Source organism: Nicotiana tabacum, chromosome 22 (assembly GCF_000715075.1).
Source record: "Nicotiana tabacum cultivar K326 chromosome 22, ASM71507v2, whole genome shotgun sequence".
Classification (NCBI taxonomy): Eukaryota; Viridiplantae; Streptophyta; class Magnoliopsida; order Solanales; family Solanaceae; genus Nicotiana; species Nicotiana tabacum.
Window position 1 is genome coordinate 120,020,263 of NC_134101.1, and position 12,914 is coordinate 120,033,176.

Below are 12,914 nucleotides of genomic sequence, written 5' to 3' on the forward strand. Positions count from 1 at the left end.
ATCCCTCAGAATGCCTAGTATCCACATAGCAAATGACTATGGTTCCTCAACCGTTTTGCAAAAAGGGAGCACCAATTGTTAACATTTCGGATTACTAAATGATTCATCAGTGGGATACACTTTATTAACTCCTTGGGAAAAAATAAGCTCATATATAAATTCATCGGAAACACACCAAAACAGAAATCATATACCAAAGTTTTAGAACATCTTAATTCCGTAATTTTGTAAAACCTCTCCTACAGTAATTTCTATAGTTGAAAAGATGAGGAAGTTAACTACATATTCTTCCCTAAGAAGCCAAAATTTGGATAATTGCTAAGAAATTTAGTTCGGAAAACGAACATACATCAATGTCGATTTTTATCTGAAATGTGTATTGAAATTAAAAACTAAATTCCCCTAAAACCAAACCCCATCCTCCCAACCCCCCATTCAAATGCACCACAGAGAAACAAAAAATGATAAAAGACAAAAAAAAAAAAAAAAAAAAACAGAAGAGATTAGAGAGAAACATAACAGATTATACTCTGCCTTTAACAGATCGGAAAATTAACGGCCTACTGTTTTTCGCCGCCGGCGAAGAGGAAGATTTGGGTCGGTGGATGCAACAAGGTAAAGGCGCTTGCTATTAATCCCCTGGAGCGGCGGACCTTATAAGGTCTATATATTTGAACGCAATTGCGCTTCAATCCCTTTTATCTATATTATATTATAATATATATATATAGAAAGTTGGGAAAATAGGAGAGGAGTTTTTCCTATTTATCTAATTTTTCCTTTTTTTGATTTTCCCCCTCCTTTTTGTCTAATTTTATGCTTTTTTTATGCTTTCAAGTTGTATCCGTTTCTATCTGTTCTTTAATTAAATCCTCCTAATTATACCTCCCATTCTTTCATTTTTTCCCCTTTAATTTATGTCATATTATAAAGACTCCAAAAATTTCCTTATTAATTGTCCAAATAATTGCTCATGTTATTAAATTACTTTACGGTTATAAACGTTTTGTGTTCCGGCCTTGGCATGAAATTCTTATATTTTCCTTCTTTTGGGTTCTGTTGCAAATCTCTTCCTCTTTCAATCTGAGTTCTTTTTTGGCTATCAATTCATATGTTCTATAAGAAGCATATGCTACTGTCAACTTACTTCCCTAGAAAAATTGCATTGATGAGGTCAAGAAGAAAAGCAAAGAATTTTAGCAATTGTTCAAACAATTCATGTGATATATACCTATCTTTCATCAAGAAAGGTATTTTTGTCAAAATTGTCTCATAGGTTCTTAGAAAAATAGATATTTGTTTCAGCATTTCCCTTCTTTATACGTGAATGAATATTTAGAGAATTTCTTTGTATACTCTAATATTCTTCTATCTTTTTCTTCCAGTTGAATTTCTGGTCAATTAATTTGTTGTTTAAGATTCACAATTACTTAGATTCATATTGTAGGCTCTATTGAAAATGTTGTGTATGATTAAGTTTACCAACGAATAGCTCTCTATTGCAGACAAAGGATTATACTGCAAACAATGAAGAGGTTGTTGCATTCAACAAACCTCAGATCATTCAGCTTGAAGGAATTAGGAATGTAACAAAAGCATACAAATTATATTTAATAGCTTTTGATGCCGGTGAACCATAAGCATTTTAGCAATGGGCTAAGATATTCTATATATTGGTGTATGTCTTAAATGTCTTAAAAAGAAGAATATTTAAGAGAAGGTGCCAACAGAAGAGACGGAGATCGAAATAAAATGTATTTCACAACTCTCATTAGCCTTTGAAGTAATTAACATCTTTAGGCTTTTGCTATCTATAAGTTGAAATAACATTGAGTAGTGATTTTGTCCTTATAGAGTGGTAGCTTGCATGAGATTCTGATATTCGTTTTATATATGTTTACAAGTTGCCGCATCGTGTTTTTCCTAATGTTATTGAATTGAGACTTTGATATGCATTACCATTCTTATAAAAATAAAAAAAACGTTTTTCTATATATTTTCTCGTTGCCCCCATCTCTTTTCTTCAATCCAATATTACGCTATATGTTTTTTCTTTGTCTGATTTTTTTTTTTGTGGTCAACTTCTTTATCTGAATTTACTTTTCTTTTATAGTCATAACTCTTTAGAAACGTTCATTCATAACATGTCTATCTAAGCACTCTAAATTCTTTCTTAAAATGTTAGTTGTTATCATTTTGTTTCATAATACTCGAAGATTTGTTTTTCTCTTTTAGTTTTAGTCTTTTAGAAAAACAAATAAAAGAAGAAAGCAAATAAGATAGGAGAAAAGAAGAATAATTTCAAAGAGAAAAAGTATGGCAGTGACTTCCTTGAATAAATAAAGAATGACAGCCTACCACACCATTGTCTTAAAGCTTGACTTGCATAGTGAAGGTTGTGCCAAATTTTTTTAGAATTCTTATAAATACTCCCTGAACTTTCTTAACATATAAAAATTAAATAAGCTTTATTAGTAGACAAAAAGGAGAAAAAAGTAAAAAAAAAAAAAAAAGGAAAAATTAGATAAATAGGATCCCTGACCAAAGAGAGCTGCCAAATGATCTCTCTTTCTCTTTCTCTCTCTCTCTATATATTATATATAAGTGTGCAGATAAATAAACCAAATTATGAATCTATCCAAATATATGTTATTTTACAAGTGTTTTTTCTCATTAAAAAGAGAAATAATATATGAATCCATTATTAGTTAGTCTGCTGATATTTCTATAAATCTATTAAAGCTTTTCAATACTACACAAAGTGCGGGTAAATTTACTAGTATATATATAAAGTTGGGAAAATAGGAGATGAGTTGGCATCTCTCTTTGACTAGGATTGCCATTTATCTTTTTTCTCATTTTTTTAGCTTTTTTGTGTTAAAAAATATTTTCCCATTCAATGGACTTTTTACTATTAAATGTATTGCAATTATTACAATTAATATTGATTATATTACAACTCCTAAAGGTACTTTACTTATCTTTGTAATTACTCAATGTTTACCACCCTATTTAGTACCTATCATTATTTTAACCTTTAAGACCATGTTCTTCTCTAATTTAATGAAAATAAATATGCCACTCAAGCGTCTCCTTCAAATAGTCCTTTTGCTCTCTACTAATGTTGTCATTCCTTTTGGCGTCAGGTACTTTTGGAATTTCGTTTTTGCTCTTTATCTTTTTGTAATATTTTGTCCTATAGAAGATTGTTACTTTGAATGTAATACCATTTACCCTACTTGGATGTATTGATTTCCTGATAATAATTGTTTTCGCATGTCGTTTTTTCTCTTCTATTTTTCTGATTTGGTGGATATAATTCTTTTGCCATGCTTTTATTTTTAGCGATCCATTGATATGTTATTTTTAGCAGATTATTATAGTTTTTAATTGATATTGTTCTCTTCCTTTTTTTTGTTTCATTCTATTTTTTGTATATAGAAGTAGGATATCCTTTTTGGTTTCTAATAGATTTGAGTTTTCTTAAAGTGAAAGCAAGTATCAAGGTATTATAATTTCAGATTTCAATTGTAATATATTTCTTTTTGAAAATTTATACATCTTACTTTCTCTATTTTAGAGTATATAAATAGCCTGGATACATTGATTTCTTTAATGTATTTTATTAGATAGTATAAGAATATTTGTTTGTTAGTCGCTAAGATTGAGAACTATATTAATCTATATACAAATGTTGTTTAAGATAAGTTTTATCAGAAAATACTTAAATTTACTGAAGTATAATTTCATCGCATCAGAAGAGTTTGGTGATTGTTTCCCATTTAGCATTTTATACTATTCGGTACTCTTTTTTATTCCAATTTACAAGATTGTACTATAGTAATTGTAGGCATATAAAATTTATTGGGATTAAATTCATAAAATAATTTGGACTATATTTTAAATTTAAGATATATTAGTTCAAATAAATTTATTGGGCTAATATAATTAGATTATTATATAAGTCCAAATGCATTTGAGTTAAATAAATGAGTCCAAAACCATTGGGCTAGCCCATTTAATTGGGATAAAGTAATGAGCTCACTTCGTTAAGCCCAATATGTCATCTTCCTAGAGGCCCAGTTTGGCACCACGTGTCAAATGACATGGCGCGCCAAGTCAAACGGAAGAGCCAATGGAATCATGCCACGTGTCAAAATGACAAGGCATGCCAAGTCACGCTAAAAGACCAATGAAATCGCGCCACGTGTGCAAGTGACATGTTTTGGCCAATCAAATGCAGTCATGTCACAATTTAATTTGATTGGTCAGAAAGAGTTTGTTCTTATCACAACTCCTCCCTTCCACAACTATAAATAAGGGTCTTCATAACTCAGAAAAGACACCAGAAGTTATAACAAGAAGCAAGAAAGAGCTCGTGGATCAAACGCTGCAAATTCCTCCACAAGTTTCAGGCTTCAAGTTCAAGTTCAAGAAATCAAGTGCAAGTTCAAGAACGAAGAACAAATTAAGGTCAAGTTCAAGCAATCAAGCTCAAGCTCAAGAACAAGATCATCGTTCAAGACAACAAATACATATTCAAGAGCAAGCTCAAAGGCCCTTGAATTTATTTACCATTGAAAAGTAGAATCAGAGGATCCATAGAGATTGTACACTCAAATATTCAAAATAAAATACTACGATTGTTGCGATATTTTCGGTCTTGATTTTATTTTCTCGACGCAAAATTATTGTCTACAAATTCTGGCACGCCCAGTGGGACAATCTCTACCTCTCATCTCAACTTTTCAATCACCAAAGTTCAAGAATATTGAAATGGTTTCAAAGAAAATCAACTCCAAATCAACATCCACCAAGGCTGCTAACTCCAGGTTCTATGCTGATGTGGAAAGCATCCTCGATGTCACCTTTGGAAGCTTCAGACCAGTTACGAGGAGCAAAGAAAGCTCTTTAGGACAACAAGGACCCCAAGTGTCGTCCGCATCAACCCCTGTTTTCGGATCTTCATCCTCAAAAGGAGCAAGATCTTCCACAAATGCATCTGAAGGAGGAAACGATGTTGCTGAAAAGATCAAGAAAACTCTTGCTTTGCTTGACCTCTCCGGCTCCAAGCACTCTGCTGTGAAGGAAGATGATGATGCTTCAAGCGATGGATCCTCTCCACTTACACCACATAGCGTGAGCCAGTCAAGGATCAATCTGTGTGAAAATCCATGCTGCTCTCCGTCATCGACGACAATCATGCAAGCCATGGTGACAAACACTTCATCTATAGAGGAGCAGTTGGCAAGCTTGATGGAAGCAATCGCTGGCTTGACCAAATGCATGCAAAATCAAGAGGCTAGAATTGACAAGCTAACAGACAGGGTGAGAATCTTGATGGAAGAAGAATCTACCCATGCACCCGGCAAGCTCCCAGAAGTTCTAGAGAGTGACTCTCCCCCAAGACAAGCAGCATCCACTAAGGCTATCCCTGTCTCATCTGAAGGAATGATTCCAATCGATCAATTGAAAGAGTTCATCGAAGGAACCATTAAGAACAAATATGAAGTTGCTGCCAAATCCTCCCTTACATATGCAAAGTCGTACACTGCAAGGGTCGATATGTTGAAGATGCCTGCTGGCTATCAACCTCCGAAGTTTCAACAGTTTGATGGTAAAGGTAGCCCAAAGCAACATGTTGCGCACTTCGTTGAGACGTGCAACAATGCTGGGACTTATGGAGATTACCTCATCAAGCAGTTTGTTCGCTCGCTAAAAGAAAATGCTTTTGACTGGTACACGGACCTCAAGGCTGGATCTATCGACAGTTGGGATCAACTAGAGCAAGAGTTCCTCAATTGTTTTTATAGCACAAGACGCACGGTGAGTATGATAGAGCTTACAAATACTCGTCAACGAAAGGGGGAACCAGTTATCGACTTTATCAATCGTTGGAGGAATGCAAGCCTCAACTGCAAAGACAGGCTTAGTGAAGCTTCAGGCATAGAGATGTGCATCCAAGGCATGCATTGGGGATTGTGCTACATCTTGCAAGGTATCAAGCCTAGTACATTTGAAGAACTTGCAACTCGTGCCCATGACATGGAATTGAGCATGGCTTCCGCTGGAAATGAAAGGCTACCCATCTATGAACCTCGCAAAGTGAATGACAAGCAAGAAGTCAAGAAGTGGGGCAAGTTCGTACCCAAGTCTGAAAGCAAAGAAGCTCTGAATGTCAATACGTCACTTGTGAAGTTCACGACGAAGGAGAGCAAGAAACAGAGTATGAAATCCACTTCGTTCCAAGATAAGCCAAGTGGGAAGTTGACTCTAAAAGAAATGCAGGAAAAAGAGTACCCATTCCTGGATTCTGATGTGCCAGCCATTTTCGAAGAACTCCTCGAGTTAAATCTCATTGAGCTTCCGGAGATGAAGCGACCAAATGAAGCTGGGAAAACAAATGACCCGAACTACTGCAAATATCACCGACTTGTAAGCCACCCTCTGGAGAAGTGCTTTGTCTTCAAGGATAAAGTCATGGACTTGGCTCGCGAAAAGAAGATCGTGCTTGAAGATGAGAAAGCAAGCGCAAACCAAGTCTCTATCACCTTTGGCTCACTCAGTCCGGATGACTTATGTGGTTTTAAAGAAAGTAAAGATGAAGAATTACTGGAGAGCGACAAAGCTGAAGTCAATCAACCTGATGACGATGAAGGTTGGACATTGGTGACTCATCGTAGGCACCACAAAAGGAGCCCACAAAAAGAATCAATAGAACAACCAACAAGGAAGATGATGGTAAAAAGACCAACGAAAAAGAATCCAGTTAGGCATTTGAAGAAAGCAAAAGTGGAGATGCACCATCCTCAAAAGCCACGAAATCCAGTGACCTTGGAGGAGTTTTTACCAAGTTGGTTCCGCACGAAGATTTCCCATGAGGGCATTGATACCTCTTGTTGCCATGCTGATAAAGGGGAAGAAAGGATTGATGACCCACCGTTGGCACCACCTTCGGAAAAGCCCATTGAGTCCACTCCTCAAGAAGTTAATGCTTGTGAGGAAAAGGTCACGTTCACAAATGACGATCTTTTGCTAGGTGACACTCCTCATAACCGCCCATTGTACCTGGTTGGCTATATGCGCGATGAAAGGGTAAATCGAATTTTGGTTGATGGAGGATCCTCAGTGAACATTTTGCCAATCCATACTGTGAAAGAACTTGGTATTCCCATGAACGAACTCTCAGAAAGTCGTGTGATGATCCAAGGATTCAACCAAGGGGGGCAAAGAGCCATATGCACGATCAGGATGGGAATCACTATTGAAGATATGCGATCAAGCGCATGGCTGCATGTGATCGACGCGAAGACTTCATACAATGTTTTGCTTGGGAGGCCTTGGATACATGAGAATAAAGTTGTTCCATCTACCTACCATCAATGTTTGAAATACTACGAGGGCGAATCATGTAATCTCCAAACCAAGACGCTAAGAGAGTTAATTCTTCCGGTAAAACGAATTGAGGCAGGAAAGTTGGCCTCAAAGTCGCTTGCAGGGTTTGTAGCCCATAATCGTTTGCAGAATGTGGCACTCCCTACAAAGCGAACAGATGAAGGTTTTGATCCTAACGCTTATAAACTATTTGCAAAAGCTGGATACAATCCCAATGAGCCGTCAAAGTTAGGGAAGCTCCCATCAGAAGCTGCAACGAGGCAACAATGTGAAGGTCTGGGATACAAGCAACCGTCACCAGTGTGCATCTCAATAAGAAGGGCGAGTAGCAACTATATATCAGTGTAGAAGACGAATCTGCCGCTTCTAACAGGCCTTCTGTCTTTGATAGGCTTGGAAAATCAACTGTGAGAACTTCTGTATTTGAGAGATTGGGTCCATTAAAGAAGGGGAATAAGTTCTAGAGAAATCATCGAAATATAAGAACACCCACTTCACCCAAAATTCAGGAGATCTTTAGGGATTTCCAAAGTTTGGTTCCTTCCAGAATGAGGCGACAAACAAAACTGGTGGTTTCATGTGAAGAAGTACTGAAGGTAAAGCCATATACTGTGGTCTACACTAAGGAACGTGACGAAGATGAAGAAAGTGTAGGTTCTTCGTATCATGTCACTATACAAGGCGAGAATGGTGTTTCGTCTTCAATGGAAGATAATGCGGAATTGGAGGATGTTTCGCCGTGTTATCACATATCCTTCAATGATGGGGACCCTTAAGAAGATGAAGATGCGAAAGATGCTCCACCTGAACTTGAAGAAGGAGTGAAGACGACAGTTGATGCCTTAAAAGAAGTTAACCTTCGCACCGATGAGGAACCAAGACCCACCTACCTAAGTGCTTTACTAGAAGCCGACGAAGAGAGCACTTATATTGAGTTACTCAAAGAATTCAGAGATGTCTTTGCTTGGAGTTACAAAGAGATGCCTGGCTTGGACCCGAAAGTAGCTGTCCATCACCTTGCAGTCAAAAATGGTGCTCGCCCTGTAAACAAGCTCAAAAGCGTTTTAGGCCGGACTTGGTTCCCCTGATTGAAACTGAAGTTAACAAGCTCATTGAAGCTGGATTTATTCGGGAAGTTAAATACCCAACATGGGTTTCAAGTATTGTCCCTGTAAGGAAGAAGAATGGCCAGATTCGAGTATGCGTCGACTTCAGGGACCTCAATAATGCATGTCCCAAAGATGAATTCCCACTTCCTATTCCAGAGCTGATGATCGATGCTACTACTGGTTACGAGGCAATGTCTTTCATGGACGGTTCGTCGGGCTATAACCAAATTTGCATGGCACCAAAAGATGGAGAGCTTACTGCGTTTCGCACCCCCAAGGGTATTTATTGCTACAAGGTAATGCCTTTTGGCTTGAAGAATGCTGGTGCTACTTACCAAAGGGCTATGCAGAATATTTTCGATGATCTTCTCCAGAAGAATGTCGAATGCTATGTTGACAACTTGGTGGTGAAATTAAGAGAGAAGGGAGACCACATGAAAGACTTGAGGATGGTATTTGAATTGCTCCGGAGGTACCAATTTAGGATAAATCCGTTGAAATGTGCCTTTGGAGTTACTTTTGGAAAGTTCCTTGGTTTCATTATCCGACATCGAGGGATCGAAATTGATCAAGCCAAAGTGGATGCCATTTTGAAAATGCCTGAGCCTCGAGATATCCATGAATTGAAAAGTCTGCAAGGAAAGCTAGCATACCTTAGAAGATTCATATCAAACCTGGCTGGGAGGTGCCAACCGTTTAGTCGCCTCATGAAGAAAGGTGTTCCTTTCAAGTGGGACCAAGCTTGTAGCAATGCCTTCGAAAGTATCAAAACCTACTTGATGAAGCCTCCGATTTTAGCAGCTCCTATACCTGGAAAGTCGTTGATACTATACATTGCGGCACATGAAAGGTCTGTTAGAGCACTGTTGACCCAAGAAAATAGTGAGGGGAAAGAAAACTCTCTTTACTACTTGAGCAAGATGATGACACCTAACGAGTTGAATTATTCGCCAATTGAAAAGTTGTGTTTGGCGCTAGTCTTCTCAATTCAAAAGTTGAAGCACTACTTTCAAGCTCATGTTGTCCGTCTTGTTTCTAAAGCAAACCCCATCAAGTTCGTGATGTCAAAACCTGTTCTTAGTGATCGACTAGCGAGATGGTACCTCCAATTTCAACAATTCAAGATTTTGTACATCTCTCAAAACGCTGTAAAAGGACAACCATTGACAGACTTCTTGGCAGATCATCCGATACCTGATGACTGGGAGCTAACTGATGAACTACCTGATGAGGACGCAATGGTCGTTGAAGTTCAACCTCCACGGAAGATGTACTTTGATGGTGCTGCGCATCGTGGGGGAGCCGGGGCTGGCGTAGTATTTGTCACTCCTCAAGTGAAGTCTTGCCCTACTCCTTCGCCTTGACACAACTCTGTTCCAACAATGTTGTTGAATATCAAGCATTAATACTTGGGCTTGAAATGGCCGTTGATATGAAGCAATTGCAATTGTAAGTCTTTGGTGACTCCCAGTTAGTGTTCAATCAGCTTTTGGGTAGTTACGAGGTCAAGAAGCCTGAACTACGCCCATATCACGATTACGCAAAAAAGTTGATAGGGTGGCTCAACAATGTGACTATTCAGTACGTACCAAGGAAAGAAAATAAGAAGGCTGATGCTTTAGCTGCTCTAGCTTCATCATTAACCCTGCCTGACCAAGCGCAAGTTACCGTCTGCCAAAAATGGGTAGTACCGCCGCCAAATGAGGTCGAATGTGAAGAAAACGAACTCAAGCATCTTGTTGCTGTTTCTGAAGTTGAGAAAGAAGAATGGAGACAACCTATCATCGACTACTTATGCTATGGGATACTTCCAGAAAATCCGAGGAAGAGGACTGAAATCCGTCGTCGTGCACTTCGCTTCCTTTACTATAAGGATACTCTATACAGAAGGTCGTTTGAGGGAGTACTCTTGCGATGCCTAGGAGAAGAAGAAGCTCTCCAAGCTTTGCAAGAGGCACATTCTGGGGTATGTGGGTCACACCAGTCCGGACCAAAGCTCCACTTCCATATAAAAAGGATGGGATATTATTGGCCAACGATGGTAAAAGATTGCTTGGACTACGCTCGAAGATGCAAGGCTTGTCAATTCCATGCGAATTTTATTCATCAACCTCCTGAAGTGTTGCACCCAACTATTGCATCCTGGCCATTTGACGCTTGGGGATTGGATGTTGTTGGACCACTACCAAAGTCCTCTGGTGGGCATCTATACATCTTGGCTGCAACTGACTACTTCTCAAAATGGGCTGAAGTTGTTGCTCTTAAGGAAGTAAAAAAGGAAAATATTGCAAGTTTCATTCGAGTAAACATTATTTATCGCTTTGGCATTCCTCATTACATAATAACGGATAATGGAAAGCCATTCGATAATAGGTTGATGAACAGGATTTGTGATCTTTTTGGCTTCAAGCAACGTAACTCTTCGATGTACAATGCTGCCGCCAATGGTCTAGCTGAGGCATTCAACAAGACTCTATGCAACTTGTTAAAGAAAGTTGTCTCCAAATCCAAACGAGATTGGAATGACCGTATGGAAGAAGCTCTATGGGCATATAGAACGACTCATCGCACGCCAACACAGGCGACTCCTTATTCACTCGTTTATGGAGTCGAAGCTGTCTTGCCACTTGAGCGTCAAATACCTTCGTTACGACTGGCTATTCAAGAAGGGATCACTGATGAAGAAAATGCTCGACTTCGATTAGCAGAGTTGGAAGCTCTTGATGAAAAGAGATTGGAAGCTCAACAGAGTCTTGAATGTTATCAAGCTCGATTGTCTCGCGCCTTCAATAAAAGAGTTCGTCCGAGATCCTTTCAAGTAGGAGATCAAGTCCTTGCCATACGAAGACCCATAATTACTTCCCATAAACCTGTAGGGAAGTTCACTTCGAAATGGGATAGGACATATGTCGTACAAGAAGTTTATTAAAGTGGGGCTTACAAGCTGGTTGATGCAGATGGTATGAGAATCGGCCCTATCAACGGCAAGTTTTTGAAGAAGTATTATCCATGAAGTTGCAAGTCATGACGTTCCTCGACGTATGAGCTTAAACTGCAAGTCATGACGCTCATCGACGTATGAGCCTAAACTGCAAGTCATGACGCTCCTCGACGTACGAGCCTAAACTGCAAGTCATGATGCTCCTCGACGTATGAGCCTAAACTGCAAGTCATGATGCTCCTTGACGCACGAGCCTAAACTGCATGTTGCTATACTCCTAGCCCGCGAGAGTATAAACTGTGTACGACCCAAAAAAAATAGTCCGCTAGGTTGAAAATCTCGAAAGAGGCGGCCTAGGCAAAAGTTAGGATGTAAAAAAAAAGTCCGCTAGGCTGAAAATCTCGAAAGAGGCGGCCTAGGAAAATCTACCCAGTCTGAACTACGGTATGACTTGATCCTCTTCACCGAGGTACGTAGGCAGCTTAGAGTTTCATTCTAAGTTCAGTCACATAAGTTCAAAAGATACATATTGCCCCAATTGTTGTTCGAGTGAAGTATGGAGGAATGCAAAGTCAAGCTGAAATGCCATTCTCCTGTTGAACTTTGATCTCATTTGATTTAAAGGGGGCAACCCTCCTTGGTAAATTGATATCTTCAATGGGCCGATTTTAGAAGGATGTCAAATATTTGCATTGAAGTCCAGGGATTCTCTATGTCTTCAAGTTCGCCAAACCTTCAAGTTTGTTGGTCTCCAAGTCCGCCCTCTGCCTAAAAAAGGGGAAGAGAAGTGAGGCATCAAAAGGAAACACAAGTATAAGGAAATGATTGCTTGGCGCAACGTTTCAAATTCAGTGAGATTTGAACCCCAAGATATTTGTGAGAATATGGCTCTTAAATTTCGATTTATGACAAGTAAGACGTCTTCCGATCTCGAGGCTTCCATATCAAAATACAAAATATTTGGTGAAGTCGCGCAAATCTGAAATTGTCGGTGTATCAGAATTTAGTCTTGATTCGAAATATTATCTGAATGTATCTGTAAGGCATTAAATCTTGAATTTTGGATATGTTATATATTTTGAAGTTAAGTTTCCAGTAAATTAAACGGTTCATGATTTCGACGTTCCTACTTCAAGATACAAAACTTTTGGCGAAGTCACGCAAATCTGAAATTTTCAACGTGGTGGAACCTAAAGTTGATTTCAAAATATAATCTGGGACGATCCTGAAGTTATTTGATTGAGAATTTTGGATATGTTCTAGATTTTGAAGTTTATCTTTCAATAAATCAAACGGTTCATAATTCAATATTCCTACACCAAGATATGATTTTTTTAGTGAGACTGGGCAAATCTGGAATTGACAGCGAGGTGCAATATAAAGTTGGTTTCAAAATATTATTTGGGACGATTCTGAAATTTTTTGATTTATAATTTTGGATATGCTCTAGATCTTGAAGTCTAGTTTTC

General features: G+C 38.5%; 1 non-coding gene across 1 annotated transcript; it reads right to left on the minus strand.

Moving 5' to 3' along the window:
• On the minus strand, window positions 1–115 carry LOC142176917 (small nucleolar RNA snoR130). The gene has a single exon (XR_012705720.1). It is a non-coding gene; the product is annotated as a small nucleolar RNA snoR130 (small nucleolar RNA).
• Window positions 116–12,914: the final 12,799 nt, after the last annotated feature.